Below are 15038 nucleotides of genomic sequence, written 5' to 3' on the forward strand. Positions count from 1 at the left end.
TGAATATTTGGCCCTTTGATGCTCATTACAGGAAAGCCTTTGAAGAGAATGTTTTGCAAAAGTCACCACTCCAAAAGCATTACTTTCTCATGCTATTGCCAAGCAAGACATTGTCCAAGTTTACACTGCATTGTAACGTGAAATAAGATACGCAATTTGAGCTATGCAAATTGCATATCTTATTTCAATGCTCTTTCAAAACAGCTTATTTCATCATTTGGCACTGTCTACACCGCGCCAAATTTCAAAACAAAGCAGTATTCTGAAACGTCCCTTACTCCTTATAGAATGAGTTTTACAGGGACATTGGAATAGCGAACCCAATATAACGGGCTAGCTGTGAATATGTGGGATAGCTATTTAGGGATACTTTAGTATCCTGAAATAGAGCTGCAGTGTGACTACATAATTCAGTGTATCTTGTGCTCTATAAGAATGTACATTAGCATGGCACCATAATCCAAAGGGCTGAAAAAAAGGCTCTTAATTCTTAAAAAGAATGTGCACTTGATGGCTACCATTGACAGCATAAAGATTCAGTGATAACACAGTACATAGGGTCACAAATACAAGGATAAAAGCTAGCAGTATGTATTTGACTCTTAAAGACTTCCTTTCTCTCCATATGAAGGAAGTTTCTGACTCTTCACCTTTCGGTTACTGAATACAAAATAGCTACTCAGCATGTGCCTTGGCATTGTAGGGTAGCCTATCAACCACACACAGTGAAAAATGAGTCTAGATTTGAGTGGATTTCTTCTTTGCTGGTCTAAATTTCTTAGAAGCAGAGAGAAACAAACCTGTGAAATATCATTGCTGAAGAATGGAAACTTCTTGTTGCTGTGGTGATATATTGAAACTGCTGAAGCTGCAGAAATGGCCAGTGGGGTCCAGCACAGGGAAGCTAGAGTGTTTTTTAAATACTATGAAATAATAATGTTACTTAGCACTTAGAGAGCATGTATATTTACAGGTGCATTATGTTAATTATTAATTATTATTGTGATTATTATTATCATCCTATTCCACAGGAGGAAACTGATCCAGGGACACTGAATAACTGAAGCGGGACTCAAAAGTGCACATAAGCCATGGCATACCCAAATAGAGGCTATGTTTTAAGACATTAGCCTTCTGTGAGCTTTTCTTTGTTGGGATTGTAGGAATCTCTTGACATCTGCTTGTGAACCATCATTAACATCCTCATGCAGACATTAGCACCCACTGTTGCCATGCTCATCTCATCATTTGATTACTCTTATGGCCCTTTTTTTTAACTCCCACGCCACGTATCCTGTTCTGAAGCCTCAGAGATTGTCTGCATGAGGAGACTGTCAGAGTAGCCCAGCTAAGAACCCTAGTATGTTAATCTTCACTCAACAAACCTCAGGCAATGGACTTCGGAACAAATGTAGAAGTAGTATGTGCATAAATAAGTAGTATGTGCTGTCTGGTGTAAATTGGTCCAAGTTATACACTGAAGGGGCAGAAGACTGGAGCATGAACAGGAATCATAAGGAGAATGCAATGGAAACCCCTTTTGCATGCTGTTTATCCTTGTAAGTCATCCATTCCGTCCTTTCTGCAGCATGTCAGTTACACTGTAGTACACCAACGTAAACTAACTGATGGTGAATTACACGATCCAACTGATTTGTAATTGATGCCACCATGTGTGTTACCTCTGCATTTGGGTTTTAGTGTCATACCAGGTAGCTGTTTGATCTGAATATTTTTCACATAGTAGAGAGAAGCTTTACAGAACTAAGTCCAGTGGACAATTTTTTTAATGTGAAAATTTTCCTGACTATGTAATAACTAGAGTGACTACTCTAATTAGCATAATCAGTCCATAGCTAGATTCTCTCACACACTCTGCATTAAGTTATGAGACACACTAAGGGCCTGGTTTTCGTTACACAAGATTTTTTCGTCATTCCAACTGAAGCCAATGGAAGTTTGCTGATTTACAGTGCTAAGGAATCTAGTTCCTAATTATGATGGTGAGAAATCCAACACTGAACTCATCAAAGATCTTTGCCCATGAAAGTTAATTTTTACCTTCAATTCTTAGTGACTTAAAAACTCAGTTACCTGAAGGTTTCTCACTCTCCAGATTGTCACCTTGTCATGGTGTGTGGGCTTGCACATTCCAATGAACCCAAGACACCTCACTGTTTAGTAAGGCATGATTTCCCTTTACAGAAACCATGTTGATTTTCCCCCAACAAATTAAATTCATGCATCTTTCTGACAATTTTATTCTTTACTATAGTTTCAATAATTTGGCTGGTACTGATGTTAGACTTACCAATCTGTAATTGCCAGGATCATCTCTAGAGCCCTTTTTAAATATTGGTGTCATGTTAGCTATCTTCCAGTCATTAGATATGGAAGCCAATTTAAAGGTTACGTTACAAACCACAGTTAATAGTTCTTCAATTTCCCATTTGAGTTCTTTCAGAACTCTTGGGTGAATGCCATCCAGTCCCAGTGACTTGTTATTGTTAAGTTTATCAATTTGTTCTAAAACCTCTTATAATGACACCTCAATCTGGGACAATTCCTCAGATTTGTTACCTAAAAAGAATGGCTCAGGTTTGGGAATCTCCCAATATCCTCAGCCATGAAGACTGAAGCAAGGAATTCATTTATCTTCCCTGCTATGACTTGATCATCTTGAGGGCTCTTTTAGCATCTCGATTGTCCAAAGGCCCAACTCGTTTTTTAGCCATCTTCCTGCTTTTTATCTGACACTGCTTCTTTTACCTGGTTGTTAAGCCACGGGGCACTTTTTTGGTTCTCTTAGTGTCTACATTGGCATCCCTTTCCGGAAAAGGGATGCTAATGAGACACATCATAATTGCAAATCCGCGGGGGATTTAAATATCCCCCGCAGCATTTGCATTTACATGGCTGCCGGATAAGCCGGAGAAAAGTGCCAGTCTAGACGTGATTCTGCGGAAAATAAGCCCTTTTCTGGAGGATCTCTTATTCCTACTTTCAAGGCAGCCATGTAAATGCAAATGCCGCGGGGGATATTTAAATCCCCCAGGGATTTGCAATTGCGATGTGTCTCATTAGCATCCCTTTTCCGGAAAGGGATGCCAATGTAGACACAGCCTTATTGTCTTTTTAAATTTGGGGTATACATTTAAATTGGGCCTCTATCATGGTGTCTTTGAAAAATTTCCATGCATCTTGCAGAAATTTTACTTTTGTCACTGTACCTTTTAATTTCTGTTTAACTAACTTCCTCATTTTTGTGTAGTTCCCCTTTCTGAAATTAATTGGAAGCTTTTCAGTCTTAGGAGTCTGAAGGCCAAAAATAAGACCTTCATGAATTTGATCATGGAGCACCAGTACACGAATGACAATCTGGTTGCTGCTTTTCCCCCGTAACTCTTCAGACCATCTTAAGTGCCTTTGTTGAAGCATATAAGAATCTTGGCCTCACACTGAACATCAAAAAGACCCAGGTGCCCCATCAACCCTAGCCAGTGAAGTTGTTGGTAGATGATGATAGCTTCAATGCTGGTCATGTTCGTCTTTTCCAGGATGCTAGTGTTTGTGCTCCTGTCCTCCCATGTGATATTAGGGGTACGTCTAAACTACATCCCTCTTTCGAAAGAGGGATGTAAATTAGACATATCAAAATTGCAAATGAAGCCGGGATTTGAATTTCCCATGCTTCATTTTCATAATCACATCACAGCGTTTTTCAAAAAACGCTATTTTGAAAGTGAAACCACAGTCTAGAAATGGTTCTTTCTAAAAGAAAAGCCTTTTTTGAAAGATCCTGGAAACCTCATTTTTTGAGGAGTACAGGATCTTTCGAAAAAGGCTTTCCTTTTCAAAAGAACCACATCTAGAACATGGCTTCACTTTCAAAATAGTGTTTTTCAGAAAAATGGCATGATGTGATTATGCAAAGGAAGCATGGGAAATTCAAATCCCAGCTTCTTTTGCAATTTTGATATATCTAATTTACATCCCTCTTTTGAAAGAGGGATGTAGTTTAGACGTACCCCTAAATATCACATGGGAGGACAGGAGCACAAACACTAGCATCCTGGAAAAGATGAACATGACCAGCATTGAAGCTATCATCATCTACCAACAACTTCACTGGACTGGTCATGTGGTCCGCATGCCTGATCAACACCTCCCAAAACAAATTCTATTTTACAAGCTGAAGGAGGGTCAGAGGAGCATTGGGGGCCAGAGGACGTGATTTAAGGACATATTGAAGGCAAACATGAAAAAGTGAGACATTTGTATCAATACTTGGGAGAACCTTCCCCAGGACCTTCCCCAGGACCTTCCCCAGTAGAGAGCGGTAATCTGTGGGGGGGGAGGTGCAATTGAGAGGTCTTGCCACAGCGCAGGCAAGAAGAGGTGAAAAAGGAGAAAAGAGTGGCCAAAAACTGCCTGAGTCCATCCAATAGTCACCAGCACCTGCCAGTTCTGCGATTAGACCTGCGGCTCCAGAATTGGGCTGGTCAGCCATCAACGGATCCACAAATAGTAGGGTAATAGAAAGACATCCTACTCATTATCAAGTGACTACTGGGACTTGAAGATTTGCCCCTAGTTTTTCATAGAGACTTCTTGAAATAATCTCTTTCGCCTTAAAGGGAAACTTTTTTTCCTTTTCCATTTGATTCACTTGGTATCTGAGAATTTTTTATAGATGACATTTTGTTTTTCTCAATAGCTAACAGATTTTTATTCACTTATTATTCCTGTGAACTTTCAATTCCTAGTCCTTATGGAATGAGCTGCCACTCATATTTTTAAATGACACTGTATAATAGATTCATTCTCTGCTGGTCTGTTTCCTACACTGCTTGGTGCATCATAAGAATACAGTTCCTTTCTTGTAGCTACATGCCATTTAACCTTCACAAAAATCTCTGTTCCCTGGTTTCCTTTAGTAAGAGAATTCTTTTTTCCTTCTCTTCTCATAAAAAATTATAGACTTGTCCCACAGACATTGTGGAAGAAATTATAATGAACATAAGGTCTGAGGTTGAATATGAATGTTACTCAATTAGAAGGAAATCATCAAATAGGTTAGATTTCTTAATAACAGGCTAAATGTGTGCATATATCCATTGTAGATGCAACATGCTGGTCAGTCTCTTTTTTAATGTGATTCCCTTCATGCTCTTAATATTATATATTATTCATATAATAAGAATCTCTGCGATTGTGAAAATAAAACAGTGTCACTGCCCATGCTGGCTATATAATCCACTTCTTGTGTGATGCTAGTCAATTTATAGTCATAACTACCTATGATTGATGTTCCCAGCTTCTGTTCTCCACAGGGCAAATTTTGATATAGATGTTGTGCCCAGTATTATTACATCTATAAAAACAAATGTGTTCTACCTTGTGGTTATATGGTATATCCTCGGTACTTACAACACAAGATCAGCAATTATACAGCAATTACATAGTTATTTGTGACTTGGAGTATATAAAGCGCTAAGAAGAAGAGATGCAAAAGGTAATTAATACCAGTCATTTTATTTGTATGGTAAAAGAAATGAAGTAGTGGGTCAAATAATGGTGCTCAGAGAATTAGAGAAAGGGGAGAAATATCAAGAAAAATTGTTAAACTGTCTGGGCTAGAATGAGACATTTTTTTCCCCTCGGAGACATTGTTTTGAGTTACATTTCCCTCTTAGGTTTCCCCTTGTTTTGTGGGAGTATTATTGGCAAATATCTACAGTGCCTGTGGACATCGAATGCAGGATAGGTATCAAGGGTGAAAGCTGTTCTTTCTTCACCCTCTTTAATCACCTGTTCTGATGATGTTGGGGAATTAGCGAGAATGCAGTGTTTGCTTACTCAGGTCTTACACCATGATTCAAGATCCTGGTAGTGAGTATAGTGTTGCCAGGGGGTTCTTACCTTCCATGAAGAGGTGTGTAGTCTGCAGGAGGAGGAGGGCCTGAAACAAAAGTCCATGTAGCACAGGCCTGGTTTGAGGCCTACAAAATTTGGCTAATATAAAGCAAAGCCAAGCTGTGATCAAGAGGCAGACCCTTGCTCACAGAACTTGGCACAAACAGGGCTGACAGTGCAAAACACTAATTGGTAATAGGTCCAGGTGCAGAATAGTAATTATCGGTCATAAGTGGAAAGCACATTCCAAGAGGATAGTACCACCGAGTACTTTTTTTGTAAGAAAAAAGCTGCTGGTACTCCAGGGCAAAGTTTTCAAACAAAAAAGAAATTTTTTTTTTTAAAAGGGAGGAAACAAAAACAACAACAACAAAAAAGCAGGGCGGGGACTTGTTCAAAAAAAAAAAAGCAGCTGTACCTGGGGCCGAAATGCACTCGTGGCCCCTTTAAGAGCCAACAGCGCACTGGGAGCTGGCTTCCCAAGCTGCCCCGTGTAAAGCAGGTGCCGGCATGCACCGGGGAAATGCTATTCCTTTTCTGTGTGCTGGGAAAATAGGAGATGGTATGCTGTTCCAGGCTGTACCGTCACAAAAAAAAGCACTAGTACCACCTTTGTTAAAAAAGACCTTGGTCATTAAAAAGGACCACGGTCACCGACCCAGGTTCAGGAAAGGATCTAAACTGAAAGCATGTTAGATAGAGATGTTCTAATCGAACCATAAGGTACAGAGAGATAGGTGGTATTTTAGTAGTGTCAGAGATGGCAACCTGACACATCAGGAGTGATGTGAAACTTGTTTGTACCGGTATATAAAGTGGTGTCTTGGAGGGCAGTCTTTGTCCAGCTGAAGGGCAGTGGCACTTCCCACTGACTGAGCTGTGTCCACTGTTATGGGGTACATATGCATAGTGGTTTGGTAGAGTCTTCTGGCAACTATTACTGTACTTGACTTGACAATAAATCTGGCCGGGCATCTTTGATCCTGATCTGATGTGTGGTCTTTGGGGGCTCTCTCAGAGTTTGCTGTGTTGACTAATTTTGCAAGTCAGCACAACACACATGATTGAACGCACGCACACAGACACAGACACAGACACACACACACACACACACACACACACACACACATACACACAGTCTTCTGGTTATCATCATTGACATAGCAGGAGACCTGTCAGGACACCACTACAGAAAATCCTGACCTACTGCATAGTCCAGAGCACAATCTAGCCCTTTATTAAAGAAAATAAGAAGACAATATATTTACGATACATTTATAGGGACAAGGCAGTAATTAACAAATTGAAGAGTCATGTGTTACAGTATATCAGATTCTACATAGCACAGGATAATAATAAATGTATGAAGAATCTAGAAATAAATCTCATTTTAGCCAAAATATTTGTCACATCTAGTTCAGATAGTAGATCCAACCCAACCAACACCCTTAAGTCTAAACCAAAATTTTTTTGTGGTTCAAAAATGCTACAATATTTTTCCCCTACTCTACTTCCCCACAACACTTCTCTTCCTAAATCTCCATTTGGAAATGGAAATACTGGAATGAGGTCAGCCCGTGAGTTAGATGATATGTCAGCTTCAGAAAAAGATGACAGTTAAACAGGAACAAATAACTCTAGCTGAATTACATACAGATGGTAAATTAGCATATTATGTCTTTACAGTAGTGTCCATTATGAAAGAGCAGTGCCTTTAACAAGTGTTTGAATGTCTTCCTTCCACATCATATGCGAATATGTGTTCAATGTGAAGGCTATTGCCAAGAGTGCAGTAAGAGTATCATTATGAGTATCATTCTATTTTTAGGAGCTCATATCGCCTCCCCTCCTATTCATATAAATTTTACAGGATTCACCATGTTGTATGTAGAGACTTGAATGTCTCTTAATCTGAATTTGATTATTTTCCATCAACACTATTGGACGCCAACCCTATGGCTGCAGGATGAGAATAGTGACAGAAAGGCAGAACGGTGATAGCTGCTGGAAAAATTAAAAAAAAAATAGGGAGCACTAAGGAGGAGGACAAGAGAAAGAAAAGGGGCTTTTTACAGTTGACTTCAGCAGGATTTGGATCTAGCCCTAATTCCTACTGGGTTTACCACTTTGTATCTGCAGTGTTCTCAGCCTTTCTGGATCATGGAGTAAATTGCTAACAGCAGTCTTTGGACTAAAATTAATTCCCCAAGCAGTTGGAGTTTTTGAGCTATTACCATCATAGGCTATAAGACTCTCTAATTATGTTGATGTTCATTTATTTGCATGTTGACCAAAGTACCCAATTTTAAAAAACAGTTTACCATAAATTGAATCTTGCTCTATATTCTCCTCACCTAACATCTTTCTAATGGTATGAAAACCCTACAATATGCCCAAAGATTGTTTGTCTTCAAGGATTACTTTTACTGTGGGGAGCCATGTGACCCACAGCACTGTAGTCATAGGAACCACCTGCTCCCCTCCATTGTCTGGTGGGACACAAATGGAGCAGAACAGCCTTGAAATACAAGGCATAGAAACTTTTGTTTTAATAGTTCTCTCTCTTGGGCTATGTCTAGACTGCAGGCTTCTTTCGAAAGAAGCTCTTTCGAAAGCATCTTTCGAAAGAGCCTCTTTCGAAAGATCGCGTCTAGACTGCAGGCGGATCTTTCGAAAGAGACATCCGCTTTTTCGAAAGAGAGCACCCAGCGAGTCTGGATGCTCTCTTTCGAAGACGGCCTCTTTACATTGAAGAACGCCTTCTTTTGAAAGAGGAACTTTCGAAAGAAGGCGTTCTTCCTCGTGAAATGAGGTTTACCGCCATCGAAAGAAAAGCTGCGTTCTTTCGAAATAATTTCGAAAGAACGCGGCTTGAGTCTGGACGCAGGGGAAGTTTTTTCGGGAAAAGGCTACTTTTCCCGAAAAAAACCCTGAGTCTGGACACGGCCTTGCAGTCCCAAGAGATGACACAGATCCCATAGTGTGAATTCTATATGGTAAAGGGCTTGCAGATGGGAGAATAGTTAAATTTCAGGAAATGGGAGAGCACACAGAAGGGTAACACTGCACACTTTTGAGCAGAAATCAGCAAGGGAGCTAGGTCCTATGCAATTTCTATTGTAGTAAACAAGCTTCAAATTGGGGCCCTATTGTTGAGTTGGCCAACTGTGCCTCCCAGCCATGGTCTCAGCTTCAGAGAGATCACAAGTGTCATCTAATGGTGTCATCACAGACATCTAATTAACAGGGGCCCAATGGTAATTCAATCAATAATAATTAATAACACTCATAGCTTTAATCCTCACTAAATCAAAATTCCAAGTGAAGTAAATAGGCTTTAGCTCCCGATACACCATTGTTCATGCACATGTTTCAAGCACAAGTAGTTGCATTCACTTCAATGCGCATATTTGTCATTGGTTGGCTTCTATATTGATTTCAGTGGAATTACTCCAATGCTTAAAGATAAGTGAATCCTTAAGTGATTTGCTGGCTCAAGATTGAGTAAGGGTTTAAGGATGGGTAGTAATAATAATAATTATAATAAATTTTAACAACAAGTGTAACACTAATAGTACATCTACACTGCATGCTGCTGGCAAGGGTAGGGTTATCATACGTACTGGTTTCCATGGTCAGAACCTCTATTTTGACCTTGCTTTCCTGTCTCCATGGCATTTTCAAATAATAGCAAATGTCCAGGTTTTTGCAGAGCAGACACTGCAGCTCCAAAAGAGCTCCCATTGGTTTGCTACCCAATTAGACCATCATTCACTGCTGATTGTGTATTTTGCTGCATCTGATGCTGATTGTTCCATTCCGCTGCAAGCCACAACTTCAGGATCCTGTCCATTTGGGCTTCTGCTTTCCTCTTATGATGCGGTCCTGCAAAAAGGCATGAACCATTATCTTTGGCTGCATCCTGGGCTTGTGCCTGCAGCCCTGCCACTGTGACAGTGAGTGATTCTGCCTCCCACCTCCATGAGTATCCTTACCCCAGGTACCGCCCCCCACCCCGGCTCCTCCTCTGCCTCTCCCTCTCTCTGCAGCTATCCTCAACTCCCCTCACCCCCAGCATCCTCTTTTTGAGAAACTGAAATTTGTATACCCTAGAAAGGCGCATGTAAGGTATGTGTAGCTACCCATGAAGTGAAAGGCAGGCTCCATTCACACTGTGGTATGCAGCTACATGAGGTAACAGGCTGTGGTAGGGAAAAGCAGTGGGGAAAGGCTCCAAAGTAGGGAGCTAACAGAGCCTTTCCCTGGTACCAGAGCCTGTCTCTGCATAGAGGAAAGTTGTCAGCAATAAGGGAGTGTAGATGCAGGAGGCACTAAAAATAACAGCGTATTCTACTTAGGTATGTAGAGATCTGTGTAGGGTTCATACTGTAAGTGTTCAGGTGGGTCTTTATGTCCTCTCCTAAACAGTGCCTTACTCTTTACACATTTATTTACACCCATGCTAGGGGAGTTTGCAGTGTATGTACTTTACTTCCCTCTGTGAAGACTGTGCTACATAAACATCTCCTTAGATGCTTACCACAATAGCTTCAACGAATGATATATGCCATAAGCAAAGAGCACAGTAATACAGGTTGAACCTCCCTAGTCCAGCACTTTCTGGGCTGGCAACATCTGTGATCCGACATGAGTTTACTTTACCAGATGTCCACTTATCATGGGTATTTCCAAGTTTCCCACAGTCTCATAAAGTACCGTATGTTAACAGCCACCTTTCCTGGTTCTCAGTGTTCTGTGCTGTAATTTAGTTATAATTTACCTCTAAATATCTTCTAAGAGCCCAGGAAGCAGTGGAAGTGTTGGTAATGCTGCTAGACAATATTGGCCTCCTATGGTTCAACAAATTCTCTACGTTCATTTTAATACCCCTTCAGGAGAGATCTCATTATCATCAAAGTGTAATCAAATGTATATAATTGCAAAGCAAACAATGCTGAATTACCTCACTGTCTAATGGAACCCAGTTCCCCCTAATGTAAATGTACTCAGAATACTTAGGCAATTTATAGAGGGGCCACCCAACCAGCATTGCTATGTGTGAGTTTTATTATCACAGCCCTGTTTCTATCCATGAGGTTTATAATTCAGCCATTTTAAACTTTGTTAGGCTGAGCAGAGGTGGAATAGAAACCCTTGTGTCAGATGCTGGCTTTTTTGGCCTTAATAACCTCCTGCAAAATATAAATGCAATAGGTTTGGCTTTTTTCTACTTGTAGAGTGCCAGAGTGTTCTTTGTGCCAGTTTGGGACATTTCATTACTACACAGCCAGTAATGAACACCATTTTTGATAACACCATTTGACAAGCTATTCCACTCTGTGGTGCTTTCTGGGTTTTTAGTATCTAACACAAAAGTTAGGAGGGTGTAAATATCTAAGCCAAATATGCTGACATAAAAGGTGGCAGCTCCCTTGACTCTAGTAGCATTTCATCCGTTTACACCTGTAGAAAATTCAACTCCTCTAAATTTAAAATCAACTCTTTGCTCTTTTCTTCAAGATTCTCCTCTCTTACTTGTAATTCTCGATATACAAAGGGCTAAGAACTTTGGACCAGATTTTAAAAGACTTATTTGCACATACAAGCATAAGGGCCCTTTTAAAAAAGCGCAGCGAAAACTAGACAGTTTACCCTGTAATTTAATGCATATAAAATTGTGGCCATAAATATTTCTGGGCACAGAGTTGGAGATCTAGCTGACTTAGCTGGTGCTGAACATCTCTTTGGGCTGACAGTGACTCACTCCACCTCTTGGTGATTTTAGGAGGGTAAGGTTCTATAAAGCACTTATGCTGTAACTTACTTTTTGAGTCCTTTGTTTTGTTATTGATTCATAGATCTTTCAAGCCAGATATGACCATCTGATCATTTTGTTTAACCTCCATCTGTGTGAGGTTATGCATAACTTATGCATAACTTTAGCTTTCAGATTGTTTATTTACTTTTTTGTTAGCTATAAAGAGGCAGTTTGGGGTACTCTTTTTATGTATTTGAACTTATTCTAATTACTTCATTATAACTAATGGAAGTTTCAATAGATATATTTTGTTTACAGCACATGTATTGACTTTCAGTTGTAACTAATATCGCTATACAAAATACTTCTCTAATCGTGGATCACATTCACCTGCATTTATATCAGCTTATATGGCTTTTTGAATTACTGAAAAAAGTCAATTACTAAACAAATTGCCCCTATTCCTACTACTTCTCTCAGCCTTACTTTAGGGCTCAATGTATCAACTTTACTCAAGCTGAGTAGAACCTTACTACATCAGTAAATCTAATTTAAATCAATGGGATTCTTGGTGTAGAAAGATACTTTTCAATATGATTTAGAAGCCACAATTAGGTCTTTAAAATTAAGTAGAAATATATATAACTGTATGGATTTAAGTGATGATCCTGTAAACACTTACACATATGCTTAGATCCCTGCAAATCCATGGATATCCACTTTATATCCATGGGTGTTTATATCCACGGATATCAATAAGGATAGCCATGGCTCATTTTTGCAGATTTAGATGTTGGTGCGGATACAAATTTTGTGTCCATGTAGGGCTCTACATATGCTTAACTTTAAGCAAGTTAGCAACCCAAGTGAAATCATCAGGACAGCTTATGTTTGTGGAATCATGGTCTTAGTTACATCTATATCAATGTAGATATTAGAGAAGAAACAGGAAACCCAGGAGCAGATTGGGTAAAGGAATTGCTTTATTGCCCACTCATGTTTACTTCAGACATTCAATACAACATCCGAGTGGCAACAAACTGGTATTAGTCATACCCTTTTATCTATTTTAGTATGTTAATTTACATGTCTATCACTACTTTTCTTAAAACCTTATATAGTAATGTTAACTCACAAAAATGAATATTAATAAGCAAACAATGAATAAAATTATATCCACCTCTTATTATTATTTACATAATTTCTAATTGAATCAACACTTTTCTATATTACAAACATTCTAAATCAACAGGTTAAAGGGATTACAAGGAATTTGAGCCTGAAGATGTGTTATGCAGAGGCAATGAAGATAAGCAAGAGACATAACGAAATAAAGATACTCCATACCTATCTAGTTTCTTAGGGTATGTCTACACTAGCCCCTTAGTTCGAACTAGGGAGGCTAATGAAGGCATTTGAAGTTGCAAATCAAGCCTGGGATTTAAGCCTGGGATTTATCCCACACTTGATTTGCATCTTCCCGGCTGGTCGCCATTTTTGAAATTTACAAGTCCGGACTAACTGCCCACTTCTACATGCGGCTGGGACCTTGTAATTCGAATTAAAGCCCCTAAATCAAACTACCTGTTAAACCTCATTCCAGGAGGAAGAACAGGTAGTTCGAACTAGGGCTTTATTTCGAACTACCGGGTCCCTGCCACATGTAGATGTGGGACAGTTAGTCCGGACTTGTAAATTTCAAAAAAAAAAAAAAAATGGTGCCTGGCCGGGAAGATGCAAATCAAGCACGGGATATTTAAATCCCAGGCTTGATTTGCAACTTTGAATGCCTACATTAGCCTCCCTAGTTCAAACTAGGGGGCTAGTGTAGACAAACCCTCAGGCAACAAGCCTGAAGAGGAAGAACATGTTTATACATCAAAGAGGATAATTCCACTTTTGACCAGACTCTTAATCTATCTTTACAAACTACAAAACACAAAAGAAAAAGCATGTTTAAAAGGTTATGCTGTGGCTGACTCCGAACCACAAATATAGAGCCATTTCAGACCTATTAATTTTAACATACTCCAACACTAGATACTGGCTATTAAAAGTCTAGAAACATGATTTTATTCTTTTTATAATAAAGTGGAAGTTTTATATTCAGTATGGGGGAATCATCCCATCCATAGGATCAAACTGGCAGAAAATAATTTTAGGGAAGACTCAGAAATACTTGGAGTTCTTATGAAGGATTTTGCAGTACTGCATAGGAAAACTGAATCATGTGAAAATTATAGTAGGAATTATAATATTTTAATTCTTGCCTTTCCTGACATGCTGTAGACAAAGGACTCATGCACAGACATGGAACTTACAGGTGGTAATTTTATGAATACTCCACAGTAATCATTTTAATAAATTTGTATGTGACCTGGTCAGGGAGGTAACCCTACTGTATAACTAAATTAGATTGTTAGAATTTCCTATGTGTCTGTTGTGATGCGGTTTGTATTGGGGATAGTAGAATATTTATGATATGCCCAAGTTCAAATTCAAAGTGAGATCTATGCACCAAGATGACATAATGGAATTGCAGCTGGCAAGGGATGTGAAGGGTAACAAGAAAGGTTACTACAGGTATGTTAGCAATAAGAGGGTGATCAGAGAGGGTGTGGGGCCCTTACTGGATGACGGAGGTAACCTAGAGTACGTCTAGATTGCATGTCTTTGCCGACAGAGGCATGTAAAATAGGCTACCCAACATAGTCAATGAAGCGGGGATTTAAATATCCCCAGCTTAATTAAAATAAGAATGGCTGCCGCGCTGTGCCGGCTCAAGTGATTGTTGGCACAACGTGTGAGTCAAGACGCGGATCGGTCAACAAGGGAAGTCTTTGTCAACCACTCCTGTAAACCTCGTTTCACGAGACATAAGCAAATGGTTGACAAAGGCTTCCCTTGTTGACCGATCCACGTCTTGACTCATACGCTGTGCTGATGATCAGCTGAGCCAGCACAGCACAGTGGCCATTTTTATTTTAATGAAGCCAGGGATATTTAAATTGCCGCTTCATTGACTATGTCGGGTAGCCTATTTTACATGCCTCTGACGGCAGAGGCATGTAATCTAGACGTACCCCCAGTGACAGATGATGTGGGAAAAGCTGAAGTACTCAATGCTTTCTTTGCTCTGTCTTCATGGATAAGGTCAGCTCCCAGACAAATGCACTAGGAAACACAGTATAGGAAGGAGGTGGTCAGCCCTTGGTGGGAACGGAACAAGTTAGGAACTATTTAGAAAAGCTAAATATATACAAATCCATGGGCCCTGATTTAATGCATCCGAGGGTACTGCTGGAGTTGGCAAATGTCATTGCGGAGCATTTGACCATTATCTTTGAAAACTTGTGGAGATGAG

This window comes from Pelodiscus sinensis, chromosome 3 (genome assembly GCF_052426305.1).
Source record: "Pelodiscus sinensis isolate ZL-2025 chromosome 3, ASM5242630v1, whole genome shotgun sequence".
Classification (NCBI taxonomy): domain Eukaryota; kingdom Metazoa; phylum Chordata; order Testudines; family Trionychidae; genus Pelodiscus; species Pelodiscus sinensis.